This window comes from Protopterus annectens, chromosome 3.part1, assembly GCF_019279795.1.
Source record: "Protopterus annectens isolate FY-2018-M chromosome 3.part1, PAN1.0, whole genome shotgun sequence".
NCBI lineage: Eukaryota > Metazoa > Chordata > Ceratodontiformes > Protopteridae > Protopterus > Protopterus annectens.
This window is the reverse complement of record NC_056732.1, coordinates 1400870966-1400892983: the sequence shown is the minus strand read 5'-3', so window position 1 is coordinate 1400892983 and position 22018 is coordinate 1400870966. Positions and strand designations below refer to the sequence as shown.

General features: G+C 40.3%; 1 protein-coding gene across 7 annotated transcripts in view; it reads right to left on the bottom strand.

Moving 5' to 3' along the window:
- The window catches only part of LOC122798488 (alanine aminotransferase 2-like), a 1719357-nt gene that overhangs the window by 432469 nt on the left and 1264870 nt on the right, over positions 1 to 22018 (bottom strand). The window lies entirely within an intron of this gene.

The following is a 22018-nucleotide window of genomic DNA, read 5'->3' as shown; positions in this document are numbered from 1 at the left end:
TGCTTTTCTTCTATATCCCATCCTATTGCCCTCCTTCAATTACGCGTATTCCATCTTCATTTTTCCCTATTGCACTGCTGTATTTTCTGCTGCCTCCTCCATCCCCGGCTATCCTTTGTCTTCCTTTTATTCTTTACCTTAGTCCTCTGGCACCTTCACCATATTCCCAGTTAAAAGCACATTCCCAAACTGCAATTCTGAATAAACACACAAATTATTCAGTCAGTCAGAAGCAGTGACCTGGAAGCGAATGCCTCCCTAAATACAAGTGCATTAGTCTCATACTCAGTAGTCAAAGATCTCCCCAACAGATTTGAGTTAATAGTGCAGATCTATTACTAACTTTTCCTAGAGAGTGTAGTTCTAAGCCCCTTTCAGTCAAAGGTCCTAGGTACCACCTTACTTCCATAGTATTACAGCATGGTCTCTAGCATACACACCACACCTGCAATGCATCCCTTTACCTATACTGTCATACACAATACTACCATGCAAGTCCCTACAAAACGCATTGCTGCACTTTGTGTCATACCCTCCTAATATGTTCTTCTCTCTTCTCTAAACCAGATTTTATGTTCTAACAGTTTACTGGTCCTTCCTTCATTGCTGGCCCACCCACATTCTAAGTTATGCTTCCAATCCATCCACAATCTATTTACCCTGTCTTTGCTGACTCCCTGTTTTATTCTTGACAAACTAAACCAAAGTCTGTTCTATTTCAGACTCCTTCCAGCCTTCCTGGTGGCTCACTATGTCTTCATTGGTACAACCTGTCATAAAGTGAAGCCCAGTACATATTTCCCTGTTTATGAACCCATCCCATCCAACACCCCAAACAAATATACAGTCCAAGCAGACTCCACACCTTGTTCTTAAACTTCAAACCAAATCCACGTATTCCCAACACATATGGAAGTAATCAGCATCTTGCCATCCTCGCCTCCAGCAAATATATATTCATACCTCTGTCCCTGCTGCATTTTATCTAATCTAATATCACACATTTACACTCATTTATCTGATCTTTTGATGAAGGTGAAAGCAACAAGAGCAACACTGGACAGTCTGGCCCCCATATCCCTTATGGACAGAGGTTGTCAATAAGAAAAGCATTATTGTAACTACCCCCCATCCCTAGTTACCTCCCTACATGACCAAATGTAGATGCCCATGCTATTTGAGACCCAGATGGGTTTGGCTAGTCTTGTAAAGACCCTTGTAACAACTTATGAACCTATATATATATATATATATATATATATATATATATATATATATATATATATATATATACACACACACACACACACACACACACACACACACACACACACACACACATATACATCATAGGTAAATATACCAGGCTAACTGACCTGAAAGATCTTTTTAAGCATAGTCAATAATCTGACATCAGAATCAAAGCTTGAAGCATCTGTTTATGAGTTAAAGACCTTAACTATTATGCCACCCCCATCCCCATCTATGTTTTTTTTAATTGCTTGCAAATAGATGGGGAAGAAGTGGAGGCAGTGAAAATTTTTACTTCCAAGGGCTCAAAGATCTCTGCAACTGGTGACTGCAGTTATGAAATTAAAATATGCTTGCTTTTTGGAAGGAAAGCTATGGCAAAACTGGCTACAATTTTTAAGAGCAATATCACACTGTCAGCAGAGATTATGTAATCTAGGCTATGGTTTTCCTAGTAATAAGAAATGGCTGTGAGAGTTGGGCTATAACTATCGCTATACAATGAAAAATCAAATCTATGGTTTTGGATTGGTGGTGCTGGTGAAAACCTTTTGAGAATTTTGTGGACTGCAAAAAGTTACAATTAGTCGATACTTAAGATAATAAACCCAGACTGTTCACTGGAAGTCCTGAAAGTAAAACTTAAACTCAGATACTATGTCCACATAATGTGAAAACAGGATTGACTAGAGGAAACCCTGATGCTGGGATAGATCAAAGGCAAACTAAGAATTATTTACTTATTTGTCTTTGTTAACCAGGAAAATTCCGACTGGGTAAAACCAATTTTCAGTGGACGCCTGGGGTGAAAAGCTCAAGAATGAGGCAGCAGAGACTACTATGGATAGGTAGCATTACTAAAGTAATGAATATAAATCTGCAAGAACGTAAGAAGCAGTTGTTGACAACCAGGCCTGGTGTTCTAAGGTCCTTCAGGTCACAAAGAGTCAGATTCCACTAAACAATTAAACATCAACAAAATGCATTTTGTGCCTGTTATGAATGTTTTTTTTTCACAATTTTTTATTGATTTAATCCTTTGTATAATGCCTAATTATAGGTACTTGAATAACTTTAAAGAAAATTGTTGGTGTTTGGTGTTGTTTCTTTGCATGTAATATAACTTGAACTATTTCTTTCCACATTTGATTGATGTGGCTGAAAAATGTAATCAAACTAGTTCAGCTATTAACTAGTTCAGCTATTTGGTTAATAAAGAAATAAGAACAAAATATATATATATATATATATATATATATATATATATATATATATATACATATAAGTTATTGTGGAAGAATGTACCACTGGAGAAAGTTCAACAAAGAAGAAGGTTGTGGTGTTACACATTTTTTGCCAGTCTGTACAAGAGATAGCAGCATTGCATTACTTCATTCATTCCTTTAGCCACTCAGTCTCTGAACAATCAATTAGTCCAGTTCAAGGTTCTAGGGGAGCCAGAGCCTATTCTGCACTCAGTAAATGCAAGTCAGATAAACTAATCCTGGACAGGATGCTACAGCGTGCACACACACACACACACACACACACACACACACACACACACACACACACACACACACACACACACACACACACACACACACCATGGAATACACTGAATTTCATTTGTCCTTCAGGTTTTTTGCCTGTTTTTGTCTTTTATTAGCCAACCATCTCTTGTTGCATTTCTAGTCAAAGAAGTTGCTAGATTCCAGTCCATTTCTTCTGTTTCTTCTTGGATTTTATTTTTCAGCATAAAGTCCATTGCACCTTCCAAGGCATTAAAAATCTTTCCTTCAGGAAGGTGAATTGGTATTTTTGTTGGAAACAAGATTTGTGCTTTAATATTGTTTTTATTTAGCTTTTAACAAGTGGCACACATGCTTTTCTCTTGGACATCACTAATGTAGAATAGTCATTGTCAAATCCTATAGTATTTCCTATAAGTTTAACTGGGTAATTCGTCCATGCACCTTTTATGACTAAATCCTTGTCTTGACTTGAGAAAAATCTTACAATCACTGACCTTGGTGAAGGTAGTTTTTTTTTTTTTTTTTTTTTTTTAAAGATGAGTTAGAAAGTGATCTATGTGCCCTTTTGATGCCAAAGGAAAAAAAAATATCAGGCAGGTTCAAAGTTTTAGGCAGCCAGGTGTTAAGGAATTGAATCATACTGTCTCCCTCTTCTTTTTCAGGAATCTCGTAAATCCTGATTCCTTCTAGATGTGTTCTCTAAGTCTAGTAGTTTATCCCAAAATAAGTTGTTTTGTGTGTATGCCCAGAAGAAATTCTGTGTTATTCTCATTTTCAAGTATTCTTCCATCAAAATCAGGCATTGCTTCTTCTATACTTGAGATTTGTGATAATTGTCATTGAAGAGATTCACTCAGCACTTCAACTTGTTTTTTACATTCGTCTTTGAAATTGTCCATTTGGCTTTTTATTTATCTGGCTTTACAGATAACTCACTGATGTTACTTAGTATAGCCTGTAAGTCTTTTTTTCGTAGTACTGTCCTGTACACTAGGCTTAGTGGCTCATTCTGAGACAATTAGTTCTTTCTAGTTTTCTTGACAGGAAAAAGCAATTAAAAGAGTTTCAAACTTCTTATTTTTGTAGTAAATCGTTCAGCAGGTATTCAACTATAAATCCATCAAGTTTTGAAATATTCTACATATGAGATTTTTAGTAAAAATCCTGTCAGAGATGTTAAAAAGAAGCAAAACTAAAAAACAGTCTGTTAACTACTCACCATCTTGGCAACACCCTTTAAAAATAAAGTCTTGGCTGCTCTTCTGTGAATATATTACAAATGAATCATGGTGGGACACAGTGTCATAACAAGTAGATCTCAGTGACTGACATATGGTTTTACATTTGTTTCTAACATATATAATATTAATGGGTAAAGGAATATATGTGTAACTTGTGATGTAGTATCACTATTTGCTACGAGGTGTAAAGTGTGTCTGAATATTGTATCACTCTGTCATTTGGTTATTGATAATCAGCTCTGTGCATGCATATATTTACTTTTTTATAATAGATATTGATTTTCAAGCAACAATAATAATGCACTGGTACATGGTTCAGAACAGTAACAACTATATACCATGTACATTTCAAATGGTGCATATATACTCAGCTTGCTATACTTTGTTGCTTTATTAACTTATTTACTCTTTGCTGACCGAGTTAGTCCCCCTAGGCATGGGATCTTTTACATCCACCTGAATATTTCATTAGAAAGGCACCCCCCTCCCCCATGCTGCACTGAACTACCGGATATATAAATAGAACCCACAGCTTTCTCATCTTCCAGTACCAAATGTGAGTGTGCTACCTGTTGAGCCGCTGACACTGACATGTTATCATAATAGTATGGGGAAAAGGTACATGCTTTCATTAATGTAATAAAAAATTATGCAGTTTGACAGAGTTTTCTGTTTCATATATTTTCAGTTATACTGCTTTCAATGAATGGAATTCAGTAAACTGATTTTGGAATAGAACAGGATGTCCTCTTGTAACGCTGATGACCTGGTGGCCTTAAACCAATTAGCAACCAAGGAAGCTGAACAGTCAATGCAGTAGGCTTAAGCAACTGATGGCCAGCTTGCCTATTTTGGAATAGTAGTTTTTTTAATGGCAATATGCCACTATCTAGCACAGGCTGGGTAGTGCCAGTAGTGTCCCAGAAGGGTGTGTGTGTGTGTGTGTGTATGTGCGTGTGTGTGTGTGTGTGTGTGTGTGTGTGTGTGTGTGTGTGTGTGTGTGTGTGTGTGTGTGTGTGTCCGTGCATTGAGAAGGAGGGCTTAACATGTCATGGGTGGGAATGCACATAGGCGTATATTTGGTGATAGGGTCGTCCCAGAGATTAGAAGACAATGATGCTTATTGGGACATCTCTGTCAACTCTACTTCCTCTCACCCTAAATATGAACAATTGCTCTGTCACCTAAGACCCGAGAATGGTGGTCCTGAGTTAATAGCCGTTCAGTTTAAAGGAGCTTGGGAGAGTACTAGATGCACCAGTAGTAGCTGATAGTCATCCTGGCCAAGGAGGCAAAAAGATGGATTGTCAATTAATGCACTTTTATTAAAAATGATTCAGTGAAATTACTTACAGAGAATTACAATATAATAGTTTCAATTGATCACCAAGTAACGATTCCAAGAAGAGGTATCTCAATATCTGTGTGTAACCAGTCACACTATACTAATAAGAATAGGTAAAGCAGTGCCATCTGATATGTAACACACACTGTTTTAGGCAACACACACTTCACACTACCTTACATGTTGAAATGCTCTACAGAAAAGGCAGTTTCACCTTACGTGGGAACTGCATGGCCGATTAATACAAAATGACTGGCATCCTTCCTAGCACTTTATTAATCTGGCAAGATCTATCATCCCTATTCCTTTGCAGAATTCTCAGGAATGTACAAAGTATGAACATTCATACTGCATTACTTGACTGCATTTTGCAGAAGTACTGGAGCTGGGGGTGGATTGTGATTACATTCCAATGCTTTCATCTTTACTGGACTTGCAAGGGCATTATTTTCCTCATCTGACTAAGCTGCAAAAAAAAAGTTGTCAAAAGGATAAAAAAATAATGTCACCCAAGGAGCTAGAAGTATAATCTCTAATCATTTTCTGATAACACACCCTACCTTTTTACTTCCACACCAAGAGACAGTGTACTACCCATGTTTCTTCAATACTGGACTCAACAATCAACAATCTGGGAGTCCCTCTCACTCAGCTATGATAGCAACACTGGTAAATAATGTGTGATTGAGATTCAAAGGAAGAACTGGAAAGGATGTTCAGATTAAAGGTCTTTTTTTTTCTAAAACTGAAGCATAAAAGATAGCCAGTCCAATGTGACACAGGCATGGTATTTGATTGTGCACCTTGTGATGTGAGGTTGGGAATGGACTCAGACCATTAGTAGGTCTGGCTAGGGCGGGTTACAATGAATTCAGTGGACAGCACCTATATCCCTGAGGAAGAATTCAGAGACAACTGCTGCCTGTGTGACCTGAGACCTTGCAGCCACCAGGTCAAAGGGGGGTGGTGGTGGTAATAGATTTGCTGGTGACATTACATGTCACTCCTCCAGGCAGGGATTGCGATTGACCTTTGCTCCAGGATGATGGCTCCAAACTCCTGGTCTTATATTTGAGTTGATTTGGACTCATGGTAATTACAGGCAATTCAGGGACATGCCAACTAACCAATAATAAGATCTCTCTTCATTGTAGCGAATATATCTCTGAATTGTAGTTTACTTGATCATGAAAACAGTCCCTTTTTACCACAGATCTTACTGACTACTGTGGGTGTTCTTTCTGAATCCCCAGGCTCACACTTCTACACTTTTCTTTCTTTCTTTTGTGTGTGTGTGTGTGTGTGTGTGTGTGTGTGTGTGTGTGTGTGTGTGTGTGTGTAACTGGAAGTGCATGAAACAATTAAAGCTGCATGCACTACAAAGAATTATGAGTGGGTCACTGATCATAAGCTTTTATTAAGTGTTCTTGAAGTGGATGCCAGGATTCACCCCTCAGGCTTTGCTCTTGATGTGAATTTCTTAGAATCCATGTCTTGAATACAATCACAATCCTCTATATTAAATATCTTAAAGCTACATTTAATGGCCCATATCTATCATTTTCCATCTATATATTACTCAATTTTTTATGTTGGCTACTCAAACCAACAGTCATGAATAGTCCAGACACTGTTCTGCAGTGTTTTCCTCAGTCTGCAATGCACCAGCTCATTTACAAATATTGTGCGGTATTTTAAATGTGCTGCTATGCTTTTTTGGTGACGCTTTGTCCTACTAGTGAGCCTAATTTGTTTGCCTAAAATGATGTTGAGAATATAAAAAATGAGTTATACCTGCCCAGTGAAATCATGCATACAGTTTTCATTTTGTTTTCCTCACCAGTGGAACTACTCTGTGGTTAATATAAGAACCTTAACTCTAACCATAAAACTTTCCCTGAGATTCAGAAACATGCCTTACGTGACACTACAAGGGCTACTGCAGAGATGTTAAGAGGTACAATGTGACTTGAAGGAATTATCTATTAGCATTAAGGCATTTATCACCATGGGTTTTAACTGATTAAGAAATCTGCTCATAGAAATGACAGTGCAGCAGGGTGACAGCTGTTTTCATGACTGTGGTAAGAGAATTATCAAACAGCAGCAGTGAGTATGCTGCATGCATGAGAGTATGCACATTTATCACAGCAGCAGTGATCATGTTGCATGTGTGAGAGTATGCACATTTATCAAACAGCAGCAGTGAGCATGTTGCATGCATGAGAGTATTCACATTTATCACAGCAGCAGTGAGCATGTTGCATGTATGAGAGTATTCGCATTTATCACAGCAGCAGTGAGCATGTTGTATGCATGAGAGTATACACATTTATCAAACCACAGCAGTGAGCATGTTGCATGCATGAGAGTATGCACATTTATCAAACAGCAGCAGTGAGCATGTTGCATGCATGAGAGTATTCACATTTATCACAGCAGCAGTGAGCATGTTGCATGTGTGAGAGTATGCACATTTATCAAACAGCAGCAGTGAGCATGTTGCATGCATGAGAGTATTCACATTTATCACAGCAGCAGTGAGCATGTTGCATGTATGAGAGTATTCGCATTTATCACAGCAGCAGTGAGCATGTTGCATGCATGAGAGTATACACATTTATCAAACCACAGCAGTGAGCATGTTGCATGCATGAGAGTATGCACATTTATCAAACAGCAGCAGTGAGCATGTTGCATGCATGAGAGTATTCACATTTATCACAGCAGCAGTGAGCATGTTGCATGTGTGAGAGTATGCACATTTATCAAACAGCAGCAGTGAGCATGTTGCATGCATGAGAGTATTCACATTTATCACAGCAGCAGTGAGCATATTGCATGCGTGAGAGTTTGCGCCTTTATCAAACAGCAGCAGTGAGCATGTTGCATGCATGAGTATGCACATGCACAAGAGAAACTTAACAAGGTTATGAGAATAGGTGCAAACCACAGTACGGGGCTCCCAGCAATGTTCCTATGAAGCTTTTATTCATTGAAATGTGGAGGAAAGGAGAGTATAGGAAAGTGAGAAAAGAGAAGAAAGTAGAAAGAGCAAGCGAAAGAACATATGCAGGAGAAGGGGAACAAGGGTATTATTTTTGGGGGACATATCCCTTTTTTATCAAGAAGAAACACTACAAAGGATCAGTCCAGATAAAATCTTTAGCTAGCAGATCTAGGAGGCTCTGTCTCTGATGCCCTTCCTGTGGGAGGAATAAAGATACTTTGTTGAAGTTTTAAGTAGTTTACTCAGTTAAATAGATATTAACCTATGGTTGACAGGTGAGATACCAGACCTGACTTGAGTTTTCCGGATTATCCAAAAGGCTAGATGACGAAAAATTTAAGTGAAAAGCAAGGGATAGAAAGATGGAAAAGGTATGGAAGAATGGATGCACAAACATAAGACACAAAGACCAACGGGGGAGGTACTGACACAAAGAGGGAAGGTTGGCAATTGATATATAAACATACTGATAGCAGAAGGACAAGAGATGATGGGAAGAACTGGGCAACAAACAGGGGAAAGAGGTGACACACAAGGCTGGAAAACACCAAAATGAGCAAGAAAGTGGAGATCCAGCTTCTGATGTGCTGCACGGAATAAATCAAGAAAAAGGTCAGTCACCACTGGGGATGCCCTCCCACATGGGCCCTGCCTCAGACAGTGCACAAGGCAGTGTCAAGCAATGGTCAACCTCTGTAAGCCACATAAGGACCCTTTCTGGCAGCCAATGTGGATGTCAAGGTGCTGGTCAAGACACTCCTTCAATCACTCCCTTTAACTCCTGCCAAGTTATGAATTGTGACTCCTTGGAGGTAACACCAAATGAAAATGAAGCACTTTGTTTTGGTGAAAAAATGACAGAGGCCACAAGGGAGACTGTCAGGTTATCCCTCCACCATGGAACCACTGCCATGTTATGGAGATGCAGTCCTAGAGGCAGATGGTAAATTGCCAGGAGATGGATTGGTCCAGTAGTGGAGCATGGACTGTTGCTGCATCACAAGCATAGTTGTGGCTGTTGTTGCTCAAAATTGTGACATAAATGGAAATAAATAAAAAAAATAAACTTTAAAACAAATATAATAGAAGAATAATGAGAAAGAGAGAGAGAGAGAAATTACTATTCTGTCTGCAGCTGATGATCACTTTTACAGCTACCTATATGTGGACTAAACAGCTGCTAGGTATGCTGCTATGTCAAGACAAAAACTGCAGACTAGGTTCATAGATAAGTAGTAGCTTAGTTGCCCTTGCAGGCCATTTTAAGCCTAACCAATTTCCCTTTTTGTGCTCAAATTAACCAATCCCATTTGGTTAGAGATGGGCCTTATCCATCCCAAGGTCAATTATTATACAGTGGATATAAAAAGTGCATACACCCATGTTAAAATACCAGATTTTTGTGATATAAAAACATGAAACCACAATAAATCATTTCAAAACTTTTCCCACCTTTAATGTGACCTATAAACTGTACAATTCAATTGAAAAACAAACAAATCTGTTAGGGGAAAAATATAACAAATACAAATGTACAATATGTTGGTTGCATAAGTGTGTACACCCTTAAACTAATACTTTGTTGAAGCACCTTTTGGACTCTATCGGCATGGCACATCTTGACTTGGCAATATTTGCCTACTCTTCCTTGCAAAAGTGTTACAAATCTGTCAGATTGCAAGGGCATCTCTTGTGCACAGCCTTCTTCAGGTCACCCCACAGATTTTCTAGTGTATTTTTTTTAATTTGTGGATTAAGCCTGTGACCTTCCCATGAGAAGGATCCCCTGTAGACAGGGACATAGATGATCAGAGCATAGCTCTACTGCAGTTGTCCTAGACCTGATCACCAGAACCCACTACACTGCTGCATAATCTGGTGGAGCTGTGTCCATGTAAACCCACACACAAACATCAGTACTGTCCAGTTCTGCCTAGTCGCACACTGGAGACACCATCCCTTTATGCCCAGTATTCCCACACTGTCTTGTCAGTGATTCACAAAGCAATCACACACAACAGAAGTCACCCCCCAGTACACACACACACACACACACACACACACACACACACACACACACACACACACACACACACACACACACACACACACACACACACACACTCTCTCTCTCTCTCTCTCACACACACACACACACACACACACACACACACACACACACACACACACACACACACACACACACACACACACACACACACTACCTACCTGAGGATATGATAACAATTGTGCCCTGCCCCTTGTACTCTGTTACTTGTGTAGCATTTGCCTGATGCACTGTGTGACAATTACATGCAATGTATAGCACAGCCAGGGTGTAGTACTAGATGCAACAAATTTATTGTTGTATTTTATATTTTACTATGACCCATAGTTATGGACCACATGCTGTTTCTTAGCCAGTGCCATGGCATACTGACCCCATGGATGGCTTCTACTCAGGCTCCTCATCATAAACTTCTTTCACTGCTGCCGCCAGGACCTCTGCCTCCCCAGTGTCTCTCCTGGGCAGTATCTCTTTATATATCAATGTGTTGTGTAATAATGCACACACTGCAAATATTTCATTCCATGATTCAGGATCATACTGTGGAGCACTCCCAAAGACAGACAGTGGAAATGGACCTTAAGCAGTCTGAACATATGGTTGACAATAATTTGTGTCTGTGACATAGTAATGTAATATACATTCTCTGCGTTGGTCTGTGGCTTCTTATATGCGTCATTAGCTGTGGCTCCAGGGCATCTCTGGCATCATCAATATGGCTGCCCTGTGGAAGATCACCCCCACACAAACCTCTGCTATAAGACAAATGAGTGTCAGATGTGGGGGTCATGTGCATTGCATGGGTGGTCTACTGACACACTGTATATTATATTATGTGCATTACAGTGCACCTGGCAGTTGAAGTGGAACCCCATGAGTGCAGTTAATGGCTCTCAGTACCTCAGGAATGCATTTTCTGTCTTAAAATGCCCTTATGGTGTTGTTTCTCCCTGTGTGGTGCATGGAAACCACATATGCCCCACCCCCATGCTGTAGCATGGCATAAAAAAATGGTAGAGGCAGATGCCTGTAATATACCCCCCCCATTGTCACTGAAAAGTCACTGTAGCTAAAATTTTCAAAGCCATACATACCTTAGTGTCCTCAGGGATGGGTACTCCATACATCCCATGTCCTGCATGATGTCTCAATCCACACAGTAATTGTTCTACTATTTCTGTGTTGTTGGGGGCACGGTATGTTTGAGGGAGGATCACTTGGCTGTGCCAAGGCTGATGACCTGTACTTCCATGACTACCAGCAGTGAGAACAGACTTTTGCATATGCATATTTAGTAAACTGGTGGTTACCCATGTATATGTTTTCATGGTCTCTCGCTCTCTCTCTCTCTTTCTCTCATTTGCAATCCTAGGATTTTATTGTGGTCACCAACTCTGGCAGTACCACCTTGTCACATTAAAAATACACATTTATGAATCACTTTGCTATATGGTTTACCTTCATTTTCATTTACCATTACCCTAATTTTAATAATGTTGCTGAATTCCCTCATTATATTGTGATTTGCATAATATGCAGGCCACTCAATTTCACTGTCTTTCATTACCGTACTAAGTGTACTGTGAATTGCCTCCACCTGGCTCATGGCCACTCATGCAAATTCCATTACTGTAATGAGTAAAATGTTTCTGAATCCCAGGTTTTGTCCATAACCCTAGGCTGAAAAACTTAAACATTATGCAGTGCCAGCCAGGTCAGGCAGTGCAAACCTACTTTATGCATTCCTTTAGCTTTTTTGAATCTGTCTTTTGTCTTTTGTCATTTGACATTACACTATTGCTTTCTCCACTCTCACTCCATCTTGTTCCCTTTGTTGAGTTGCTGAGTTGCTTTCCAGCAAAGTAGTTAGAATATTACAAAATAATAATTAAAATAACCAGTTTGCAGGTTCCTTTTACTGCAAATATCCTCAGTGCCTGCATGGGTTTTTAAATTTACAAGTTTGTATTTTTTTCGCTTAAGTCATTCTCTGAGTGGGCGTGCAAACTTAACAAGCTTGTTGTTTTTGAAAACTGGATGTTTCATCCCTTATAAGCATGTAGGGATAAAACTGCAGCAGTGCTTTTATTCACAATTATACCTCTCAAGTGTACATCATTACAAGGAATGCTCCTCATTTGAGGTCTTAAAAAGTTCATTTTCCATGAAGTTCCACATTGAAAGAGTCTGTCATAGATTTAGTTCATAAGGGTCATTTGCATATATCCCATGTGCCTTTAATAGAAGAGGTTTGAGGAGTCACTCAGTGGAAATTCTAGCTTGGCTAGAATTTTTTTTTAGCTTTGCTGATAGTTTTTTTCTGTGTGACCTTTTCACTAACTGTTTTAACATATTTAGTGTTAGGAATTTTTTTACCTGATATCCATGGTAAATAGAACTGAATCATATTAATTCATTAAAAGAACTTTTTTACAAGTAAAGATAACATTTTAACCATCCTGTGAGCTTCCTAGTTAAATCTGTTAGTAAGGTTTTACTAAAGGTTCCATATTTAGCCCATTTGTTCCACATTATGAGACATGTCTTTACATTCACCACTGCAGTATTCATTTATGGGATTCCTTGCCGTGAAGCCCGTGGTCTGGCTGGTCTACCAGACTTTGTTGCTTTAAAGTATGCTGAAATTCACCTAAACACTCCTTACATAAACTCATAATGCATTAAGGTGACGTTCAGGTGTACCATCCTTAGAACTTCTTTGCCACCAGTCCGAATGCTATTTTTAATTGTCGGTCTGCCTCTGTCCATTTTTTGCCATTTTTTCTGCATGTTGGAATTCCATTGATTACTCCTGTTTGCCGAAGTCCTCACCATTGCAGATAAGTACCCAGTTTGGGGTTTTGTTCTTTTTCTTGATTTTTTTTTTGTGCTGTTTGGGGGGGGGGTTCATGTCATCCAGAAGGGGTAAATGCCAGTGTGGGAGACAGATTCCCCATAAAGACCGCCACAATAAGTGCCTTTTTTGCCTAGGAGCTTCTCACGACCATATGTCTTGTTCGATTTGTAAGGCATTTGTCCCAAAAACCCTTCATAGAAGGCTTTCTGCCCTTTCATTGTACCTTGAGAACCAGCGTCTTAAGCTTCTTGCTGAAGATACTATGGATGGAACTTCCTGCCCCAAGGGTCAGTCATCAATGAAGAAGAAGGTGAAAAAGGTAAGACCAGAATCTTCCACTGCCCAGCCTCTGCCAGGTGTTTCTCCCAAGGTTGTTACAAACCCGGAGACTCACCTGGCTGTGTTGTCGGATTTCTTTGCCACATTTGGGTTGGAGGCTGGCAAGGATCTGGTGCGAAGCACATCTGATGAGGCTTTGCAGGCATCCATTTCAGGCTTTCAGGGGAACCACAGTTGATTGTTTCTGAGGGGTCTGGGAGGGTTCCATAGTTTCTTCTAAGAGAAGTAATTCATACTACATTTGTGGAATGCCACCCTGAGTTAGAGCCGTCTCAATTTTCTAGGACAGATGTTCCCTTAAAAAAGAAACAGAGAACTAAACATGTTTCTTCTGCTCCTAGGATCCTCAAAGTGAGTTGCAGGCTTGTATTCAGGGGTTATTTAATACTTTACTGTTGTTAAGGCCTCCTCAAGGGGTTTTGGTTCCTGCTTCTCCTTGGTCCTCTTCTTTACCTAAAAGCCCCAGGGAATTGACTTCTGAGGAAGTGTTGGATTCTGATGAAGAATCCCTTACTTATTCTACACAGATTCCTTCTCCTTTAGACTGTGGGTCTGAGGAGGAGGAATCTAATAGTCCAGATACTCCTTCTGAGGAAATTTCCTTTGGGGACACAATCTCTAGGATGATGGGATTTGTTAAGTGGGATTGTGCCCAGGTTTCTGATATCCATAAGAGGTACTATGAGTTATTGCAGGTGAAATCTCCTAAACCTGCATGTATTCCTCCTGTCTTGGCTGCTTTAATGGATGTTTTTTCCAATCCTATATAGCGCCTGATTCTCTGCCCCCTGCTCCCAAGGAGTCTGATAGCGTTTATAGGGTGTCTGAGGATTGTTCCTTTTTGTTCAAATGTCCTGCTGTTGACCCCCCTGTGGTGTCTGTAGCCTCTGATAAGCTGTCTCAGTTGCTTTCTTCGTTCAAATTACTGCCTTTTGACAAGGACAGCAGAACCATGGACAGGCTGGATAAGAAGGTTTATACTTCGATTACCATCGTTTTTAAGGCTATTAATTAAGAGACCCATGTATCTAGGTATGTGTTGGCTTTTCTTTCTCAGGCTTGTCAGCTTTTTTCTGATCTTCCAGACTCTGAGAGCAAATCTTCTGCTCTTTCCTTGCTAGGGACTTCCTAAGTAGTTCACCATTCTATCAAATGTAGTTATGATGCAGTAAATGCCTCTTCTAGGGCTGCTGCTTTTGGTTCAGTGATGAGGAGGTATTCTTGGCTTAGGCTTCAACATTTACCTGATGATATTAAGGCTAAGTTGATGGATGCTACTCTGGACAATAAACTTTTGTTTGGGGAAGCGGCTGCTGGTTTATTTAAGTCTCTTCAGGACAAGGAGAATGCCTTACAGGAGATTAAACATGTTTTTGTTTCTCCTGTGCCTAAATTTCAGGAAAACTACCTTTCTAAGCCAGCCTTTGTTCAAAGGCAATCTTGCCCTCCTGCTAAAGGTAAAAAGGGTGGTGCATTGGCTCCTCCTGCTAAGGCAACTCAGACTGCAGGGATTCAAAAGCCTTCCTATGAACCTATGAACCTTTCCTGACAAATCAGGTGCTGTACGACTAGCCACCTGTTCCCAGCCAGATTCCTCTTTCTCTTTGCCTTTCTCTTTCTCTTCCTATTTGTCTTTGAATCACCCAGGATTCTTGGATTCTGTCAATCATTTGTCAGTGGTATTTCATGGTGTGGATTTCCCGTCCTCCTTTTATGAGCATTCCTCTGTCTCCTTGGGAACAACTTCCTTTTTTTCCCAAAGGTTCTTTGAGATCTCTTGTCTCAGGCTACTATTCAAGAGGTGCCTGTGTCCCAAAGGGGGAAGTGGTTTTATTCATGAATGTTTCTAGTGCCCAGAAAAGAGGGTACTTGGAGACTGATTTTAGACCTCTCTCATCTAAACACTTTTCTGAAGGTGCTTTCCTTTCGGATGTTGTCCCCTCAGACCCTGCTTCCTCTCTTGCTCCTTCAGGCCTTTCTGGTGTCTCTGGATCTCAAGGATGCTTGATCATCTCCATATTCTGATCCATCCTCTTTTCAGGAAGTTTTTGCATTTCTCTGTTGCTTCCTGGCATTTTCAGTTCTGTGCTTTGCCTTTTGGCCTTTCATCTGCCCCAAGGGTGTGCACCAAATGCCTCGCTCCTGTGATTGCATTTTGCAGGCTTCAAGGGATTCAAATATTTCCTTACTTGGATGACTTTCTGATTCAGGCATCCTCTCCAGAGGTCCTTTTGCAAAATCTTCATTTTACCATTTCCATTCTTCAGAGCCTGGAGTTCATGATAAACTCCAAAAAGTATTTTCTGACTCCTTCTCAGGATCATGTCTTTCTGGGTTGCAGGATTCTGACGGTGCCAGTGATATCATCCCTGCCTCCTCCAAAGGCCTAAACTCTCATTTCTTACTTTCAAACTCTTCTTCTCCTGGCCTCCATTACAGCCAGGGAGTTTCTGAAAGCTCTAGGTTTCATGCTCACTCTGGCCCAACTCCACATGAGAAAGTTCCAGTGATTTCTGAAGTTGGTGTGGCTTCAACATGCTCATTCTCTAGACTTTACAGTTCCTCTTCTCCCTTGTCTTAAGAAGGAACTTCTATGGTGGTTTCATCAGTTGTCTCTGAATCCAGGGCTCCATTTTCATAGGTTCATAGGTTCATACTAGGCTATCTGCCCTAGGGCATTTATAAGCCTAGCCAGAATGTGTTTGGCGTTCGCCACCCATTTTAAATTTATTTTGCTATGCCCTTTTTCGAGGTTAGTATACTGTGCCTCTGTCTAACAGTGACACAGAAGTGATACCCGGGGTAAACCTACGATCTCTCATCCACTCATCAAGATTCCTCTTGAAGAGAGTCAATGAGGGACTCTGCCTAACCTGGACTGGGATTTTATTCCAGAGTGAAGGTAGCCTCTGGGTTATGAATTAGTCCCTCCAGCATGTCCTATTTATTTCAGTGCTGAGGTTCAAGTCTCTCGAGCGCATAGCTCAATGGGATTTGGATTTTCTGAGGTGCAGCATGTCCATTAATTCCGGGTTGGACATGGCTTTATAAGTCAGGCACAGATCGCCTCTGAACAGGTGGTATGCCACTGAGTAGAGCTGGAGTTTCTTTAACCGGGCAGCATATGGCATCTGTTTGAGCCCTTTGATCCTCTTGGTGAGGTACTTTTGGGGTCTTTCCAGTTGCTGCAGGTGTCTGGTAAGGTACATCTCAAAAGGGGCATTGCACTCAATTATGGGCCTGATGAGGGATGAGTAAAGAGACACGATGACCTCCCCTGATCTAGATGTGAATCCCTTCATGATTAGGTGGGCTATATAAAATGTTTTTCTAACCACTTTGGCCACGTGGTTGTCAAATGAGAGATTGCTATCAACTTGAGTCCCCAGGTCCCTGATTACTTCTTCTGTACGTAATGGATTACCACCTATGTGGTAATTTGTGGGCACTTTGTTTTTGCCAAAGGGGATGACTATACACTTTTTGGCATTTAGCTTGAGGCCATGGCTCTGGCACCAGTTGTCTGTTTCTATGAGGCCCTTTTGGAGGATGCTTGTGTCGGCTGGAGAGTCGATTATGGCGTCCAGTTTGCAGTCATCTGCAAACTTGGTCAGCCACAGTCCTTCTGTGTTGGCCTGTACCTCTGTGAAATATATACCGAACAAGAGAGGTCCCAGGACTAAGCCTTGTGGGACACCACTTGTAACTGGTTTGGAGTCTGACATGGCTTCAGCAATTCTAACCATGTGGGTTCTGTCCTTGAGCCAGTTTGCAATCCATCTAGTGACATAGGGGTTTATATTTAAGCTGGTGAGCTTATCTATAATGCCCGAGTGGGGTATTGTATCAAAGGCTTTTGCGAGGTCCAGGTAGGCTGTGTGGACCACCTTCTCCTCGTCAATGGCCTTGGTGATTGTTTCAAAGAAATCAACCAGGTTTAAGAGGCAGGATCTGCCCTTAACAAAGCCGAACTGGGTAGGATCCAGTGTCTGTAGGTCCCCAATATCTTTATTTATGAGGTCCATGATGATCCTTTCCATAGCTTTGCAGACCAAGCTAGTCAGGCTTATGGGGCGATAGTTTCCAGGGCATCCTCCTCTTCTTGTTCACAGATGCTTCAGATGTAGGATGGGAAACTATGTTTGGCTCCCTGAAGGTTCAGGGAGTGTGGTCACCTCGTCTGCAGAAGAAGCACATCAAAATCAAAGAGATGAGAGCTCTTATGCTGGCTCTTCAGGCTTTTCAGCCTCTTTTCTCTTTGGGGCAATACCACAGTTATGTGGTATATCAACAAACAGGAGGGATCAAGATCTTATCTTCTTTGCCGACTGGCACTTCTGGTATGGGATTTGTCTGTCAAGTATTAAGTGACTCTTCAGTCAGTTTATATTCCTTCAGATCGGAACATTGTGGCAGACACTCTGAGCAGGTCCTTCACTCAATCCCATGAATGAATGCTTCACAGTGATGTGTTTCTGGACATTGTTCACCAGTGGGGTACTCCTCAAGTAGATCTCTTTGCCTCCCCTCTGAAAAGAAAACTTCCTCTGTTTTGTGCCAGAGTCCCAGGTTCTCTGGTTTGGAAGGTGAACACCATCCCATTTTCTTGGAAGGGAATGTTTCTTTATGCATTCCCTCCCCTTCCTCTCATTCCAAGTGTCCTGTTCAAAATTCATCAGGATGCTTCCAAAATCTTGTTGGTGACTCCCTTTTGGCCACGACAGCACTGGTTCCCTCTACTTCTGCATCTAGCTAGGGGCAATCATCACAATTTACCTCACAGGGTGAGTCTACTCACACAAGACAAGGAATCTCTTATCCATCCCCACCTGTCTACACTTCAACTGACACTGTGGGTGATAGGATTTTTATTCCTCATAGACACCTTTTTTCTGAGGATGTGTTGCAGGTGCTGCAGGAGGCCAGGAAACCTACCACTAGGAAATCCTACTTATCTAAATGGAAGAGGTTTTCTATTTGGTGTCTCTCTCATAACCTGCACTTACTTACCGTGGATGTTCCTTTAGTTCTCTCTTATTTGTTTGAGTTGCTTAATGCTGGTTTGGCCTACTCTTCTATTAAGGCTCACTTATCAGCTTTTTCTGCTTGTCTGCCTTTAACTCCTCCATTAGCTTCTAGATCTGAGGCTAAGCAATTTCTTAAAGATTTCCTTAATATTAGACCTCTCAGGAAGCCTGTTCCTCCTTCCTGTGATCTTAATTTAATTCTGGAGTAATTGACTCAGCCTCCTTTTGAGCCTGCTGTTTTGCCTCCATTGCAACATTATTCTTGGAAGAGAGTTCTTTTGTTAGCTCTTACTAATGCCAGATGGGAGTCTGAGTTGCAAGCCCTTATAGCTTGTCTGCCTTTTTTGATATTCCATGAGGACAGGCTGTCCTTGTTTCCTAATCCTTCTTTTATGGCCAATGTAGTTAATGAGTTGTCACTTAATCAGTCTATTAATTTGCCTACTTTTTCCCCTCTCCGCAATCTGACAGTGAGAAGGTGCTGTATACCTTAGATATGCATAGACAGCTCTGATTTTATTTGGGTAAGGCAAAAGCTGTCAGAAAATCTGATCAGTTGCTTGTTTCTTTCCATCCTAGGTCTTTAGGATTGGCTGTTTCCAAGCAATCTATTTTTACTTGGATTTCAAAGGATATTTCTTTTTGTTACACTTTTCATGGCAAGAGCCTTCCTTCTTCTGTAAAGATTCATTCTACTACAGCTATGGTTTCTTTTAGTGCTTCTTTCATGGGCTCAGACACTAATTCTATTTTTGTAGCAGCTACTTGGACTTCTGTGCATACTTTTACCAAACACTACAAGTTGGATGGTATCTCCAGAGCTAGAGATGCTTTTGCGATTGCCATTCTTCATGGCTTAATAGAGGGCTCTACTGCTGCTTCCTCCTCCCAAGTTTCTTCTTGGGCGTTGGCACTCTCCCATAAGTTATAAATACTGCAGCGGTGAATGTACATGGTACACTTGTGTAATATCTTACCATAATGGTAGATGCCCTTGCTTTCATTGCTGCAATATTCACTCCCTCCCTCCATCGCCCTAGACATTTTTCCTTCCTGGATGTGCAGGTTCTTTTTGTTTTTTCTTGGACTGCTGTTCCTGTTTGGGCAATCATTTCTGAGGATGGTATGCCTGAATGTCACCTTTATGCCATACGCTATGTGAGGAGTGTTTAGGTGGCATTCAGCGTGCCTTAAAGCAATGGTAGGCTTTGGTAGACTAGCCAGATGAAGGCAAGGACATCTACTGTTATGGTAGGCTTTTACACAACTGTACTTTTCTTATTCTCTATTCCTACCATAATAAGAAATGCAAGGACAACAAAAAGTACTTTCAATATTATCCCACTCTATGCATGTTACACAATATGATTTCAGTGTTTATTTTTATATCCAGTACTTAGGGGGATAAGGGTTACTTGTAACCATAAGTAGTTGATAACTGAACCATTTCTTTACATTCAGCAGGTTTCCTGCCTTTGTAAACATTAGCTAAAGCAGTGTCATGTATCTTCAGTGAAAGCTCATTGTCTGCAGCTTGGGTAAATATATATGAAGTGGGGTGCTAGGGTGCCTTTTCCATCTCAGCACCACTGTCAGTTGGCTAATTAAAAAAATAATTTTAACAATATGTTGCCTGATAGCCACCACTATGAGATGAGAACATTAAATAATCTGTATGCAATAAGTCTATCTTCCATGGCAACCAGAGAATCTGGATTATACACATGCAGTGATGTAGCAGAGGAAGTCTTCGTTTACATAGTAAATTGCTAGCTACTAATTGGTTGTTAAACTGCTTAGTGACACACCTTTCTGCCCATGTTGATGACACAATTGATTGAGGAAGTTAGTACTAACCAGTCTCATGTGAATAGAACTATAAGTACAGCAGTTGAAGAATTTGGGGTAGGTTTTTCATTTTGTTATTATTAGTGATGGGGGTAGGTGTAATTTTTTTTTTTTTGAGGGGGGATGGTTATGTGAATTAAAACCTTTCTTAAATTGCTTTTTTTAGCTTTATAATTACTTTCTGCCCCTTTAAAAGTAAACTCCTTCTTTGTTTGTAATGTACTGTTTTATCTTTTTCTGACTGGCTAGTTAAGATTCTAATTTTAAGGCTTTGCTCCTACTACTGTTGTGTATTAGTCATATTTGTAGAAGTGAAGTTTTAATTTCTTCATCTGAGAACCCTAGTGTGTATTTGTTTCTTGCATCAGCTATTTGTGGCTTTGTTTTACTGTGCTAGAGTAAATTTGTCTCTTCAGGTATGTTAGTTCAATGTTAGTCTCAAGTATTCACAACTATATTGAGGAAATATTTGAAACATGGTGAGTAGGCTTGCATGGTGTAAATTTGGCCTGTAAGCATCTATGTATGAAGTGTTTTGCTTTATCTGTATGTAACTCTGGATGACTCGGCAAGCTGTTTTGTATGGCATTAAAACCACTTTTGAAAGTGTTCTTGCTATATTCCTCTCATAATGGAATTTGTGTCCATATGTCTCCTGCTGCTTGTATGGGCTATTGTTACAGGCAGTGTATTGTCTTATTTGTCTGTGCTTTGTACTGGAGCCTAAGAGACTTGTTTTATCTTGTTGGATAGGCTGTAATTTCTGTCAGGAATTTTTGTCTTGGTAACTCTTTTAGCCTGCAGTACTGCTACATAAATATGATTGAGAGGATTGGGATATGCTCAAAAATGGCTAATCCCATATGGTATGTTTGACAGAAACTTTAAATTGAAATAAGTGACCTGCCTTCCTACTTGGCCTCTTCATGGGCCCTGTAAAAATAATTAACTTGTTGCTGGAATAGCTGAAGCACACTTTCTAGGTTGGCTTCTGTTACAAACAAGGCATGCTACTGCATGTGTGTTCTATCATTCAGTAGTAACAACATATTTAATGGTAAATGTTAGATGTTATGAATTTAAATTAATTATGTTCTAAATATGCTGAAAGAAAAAGCTTGCTTAAATGCAGAAACAGAGTTTAGTAATATGTCATCCGCAACCATACTAAATGACTGTGGCTTAAAAAAATAAGGAACTTGCTTATAAGTGTATTACACACACATCAAGAAAGCTGAACTTCTTACAGACATGACAAGAATGTAATCTGCTTTCACTGGACAACAGGACATGCTTTTCTAAGAAAGTTTAAAAATGTGCTTTTTCTAATCCACAAGGCGTTTCCTTGATGGTTTACTTATCAGCATTTACAGAATCCACAAGGCATTTTCTTGAAGACAGTTTACAAGGCATTTTCTTGAAGACAGTTTACTTATCATCATTTGCACAAGAACAGATGTGTTAGCATTTGCGTCATCAAGCCAGTATCTTTCCAAA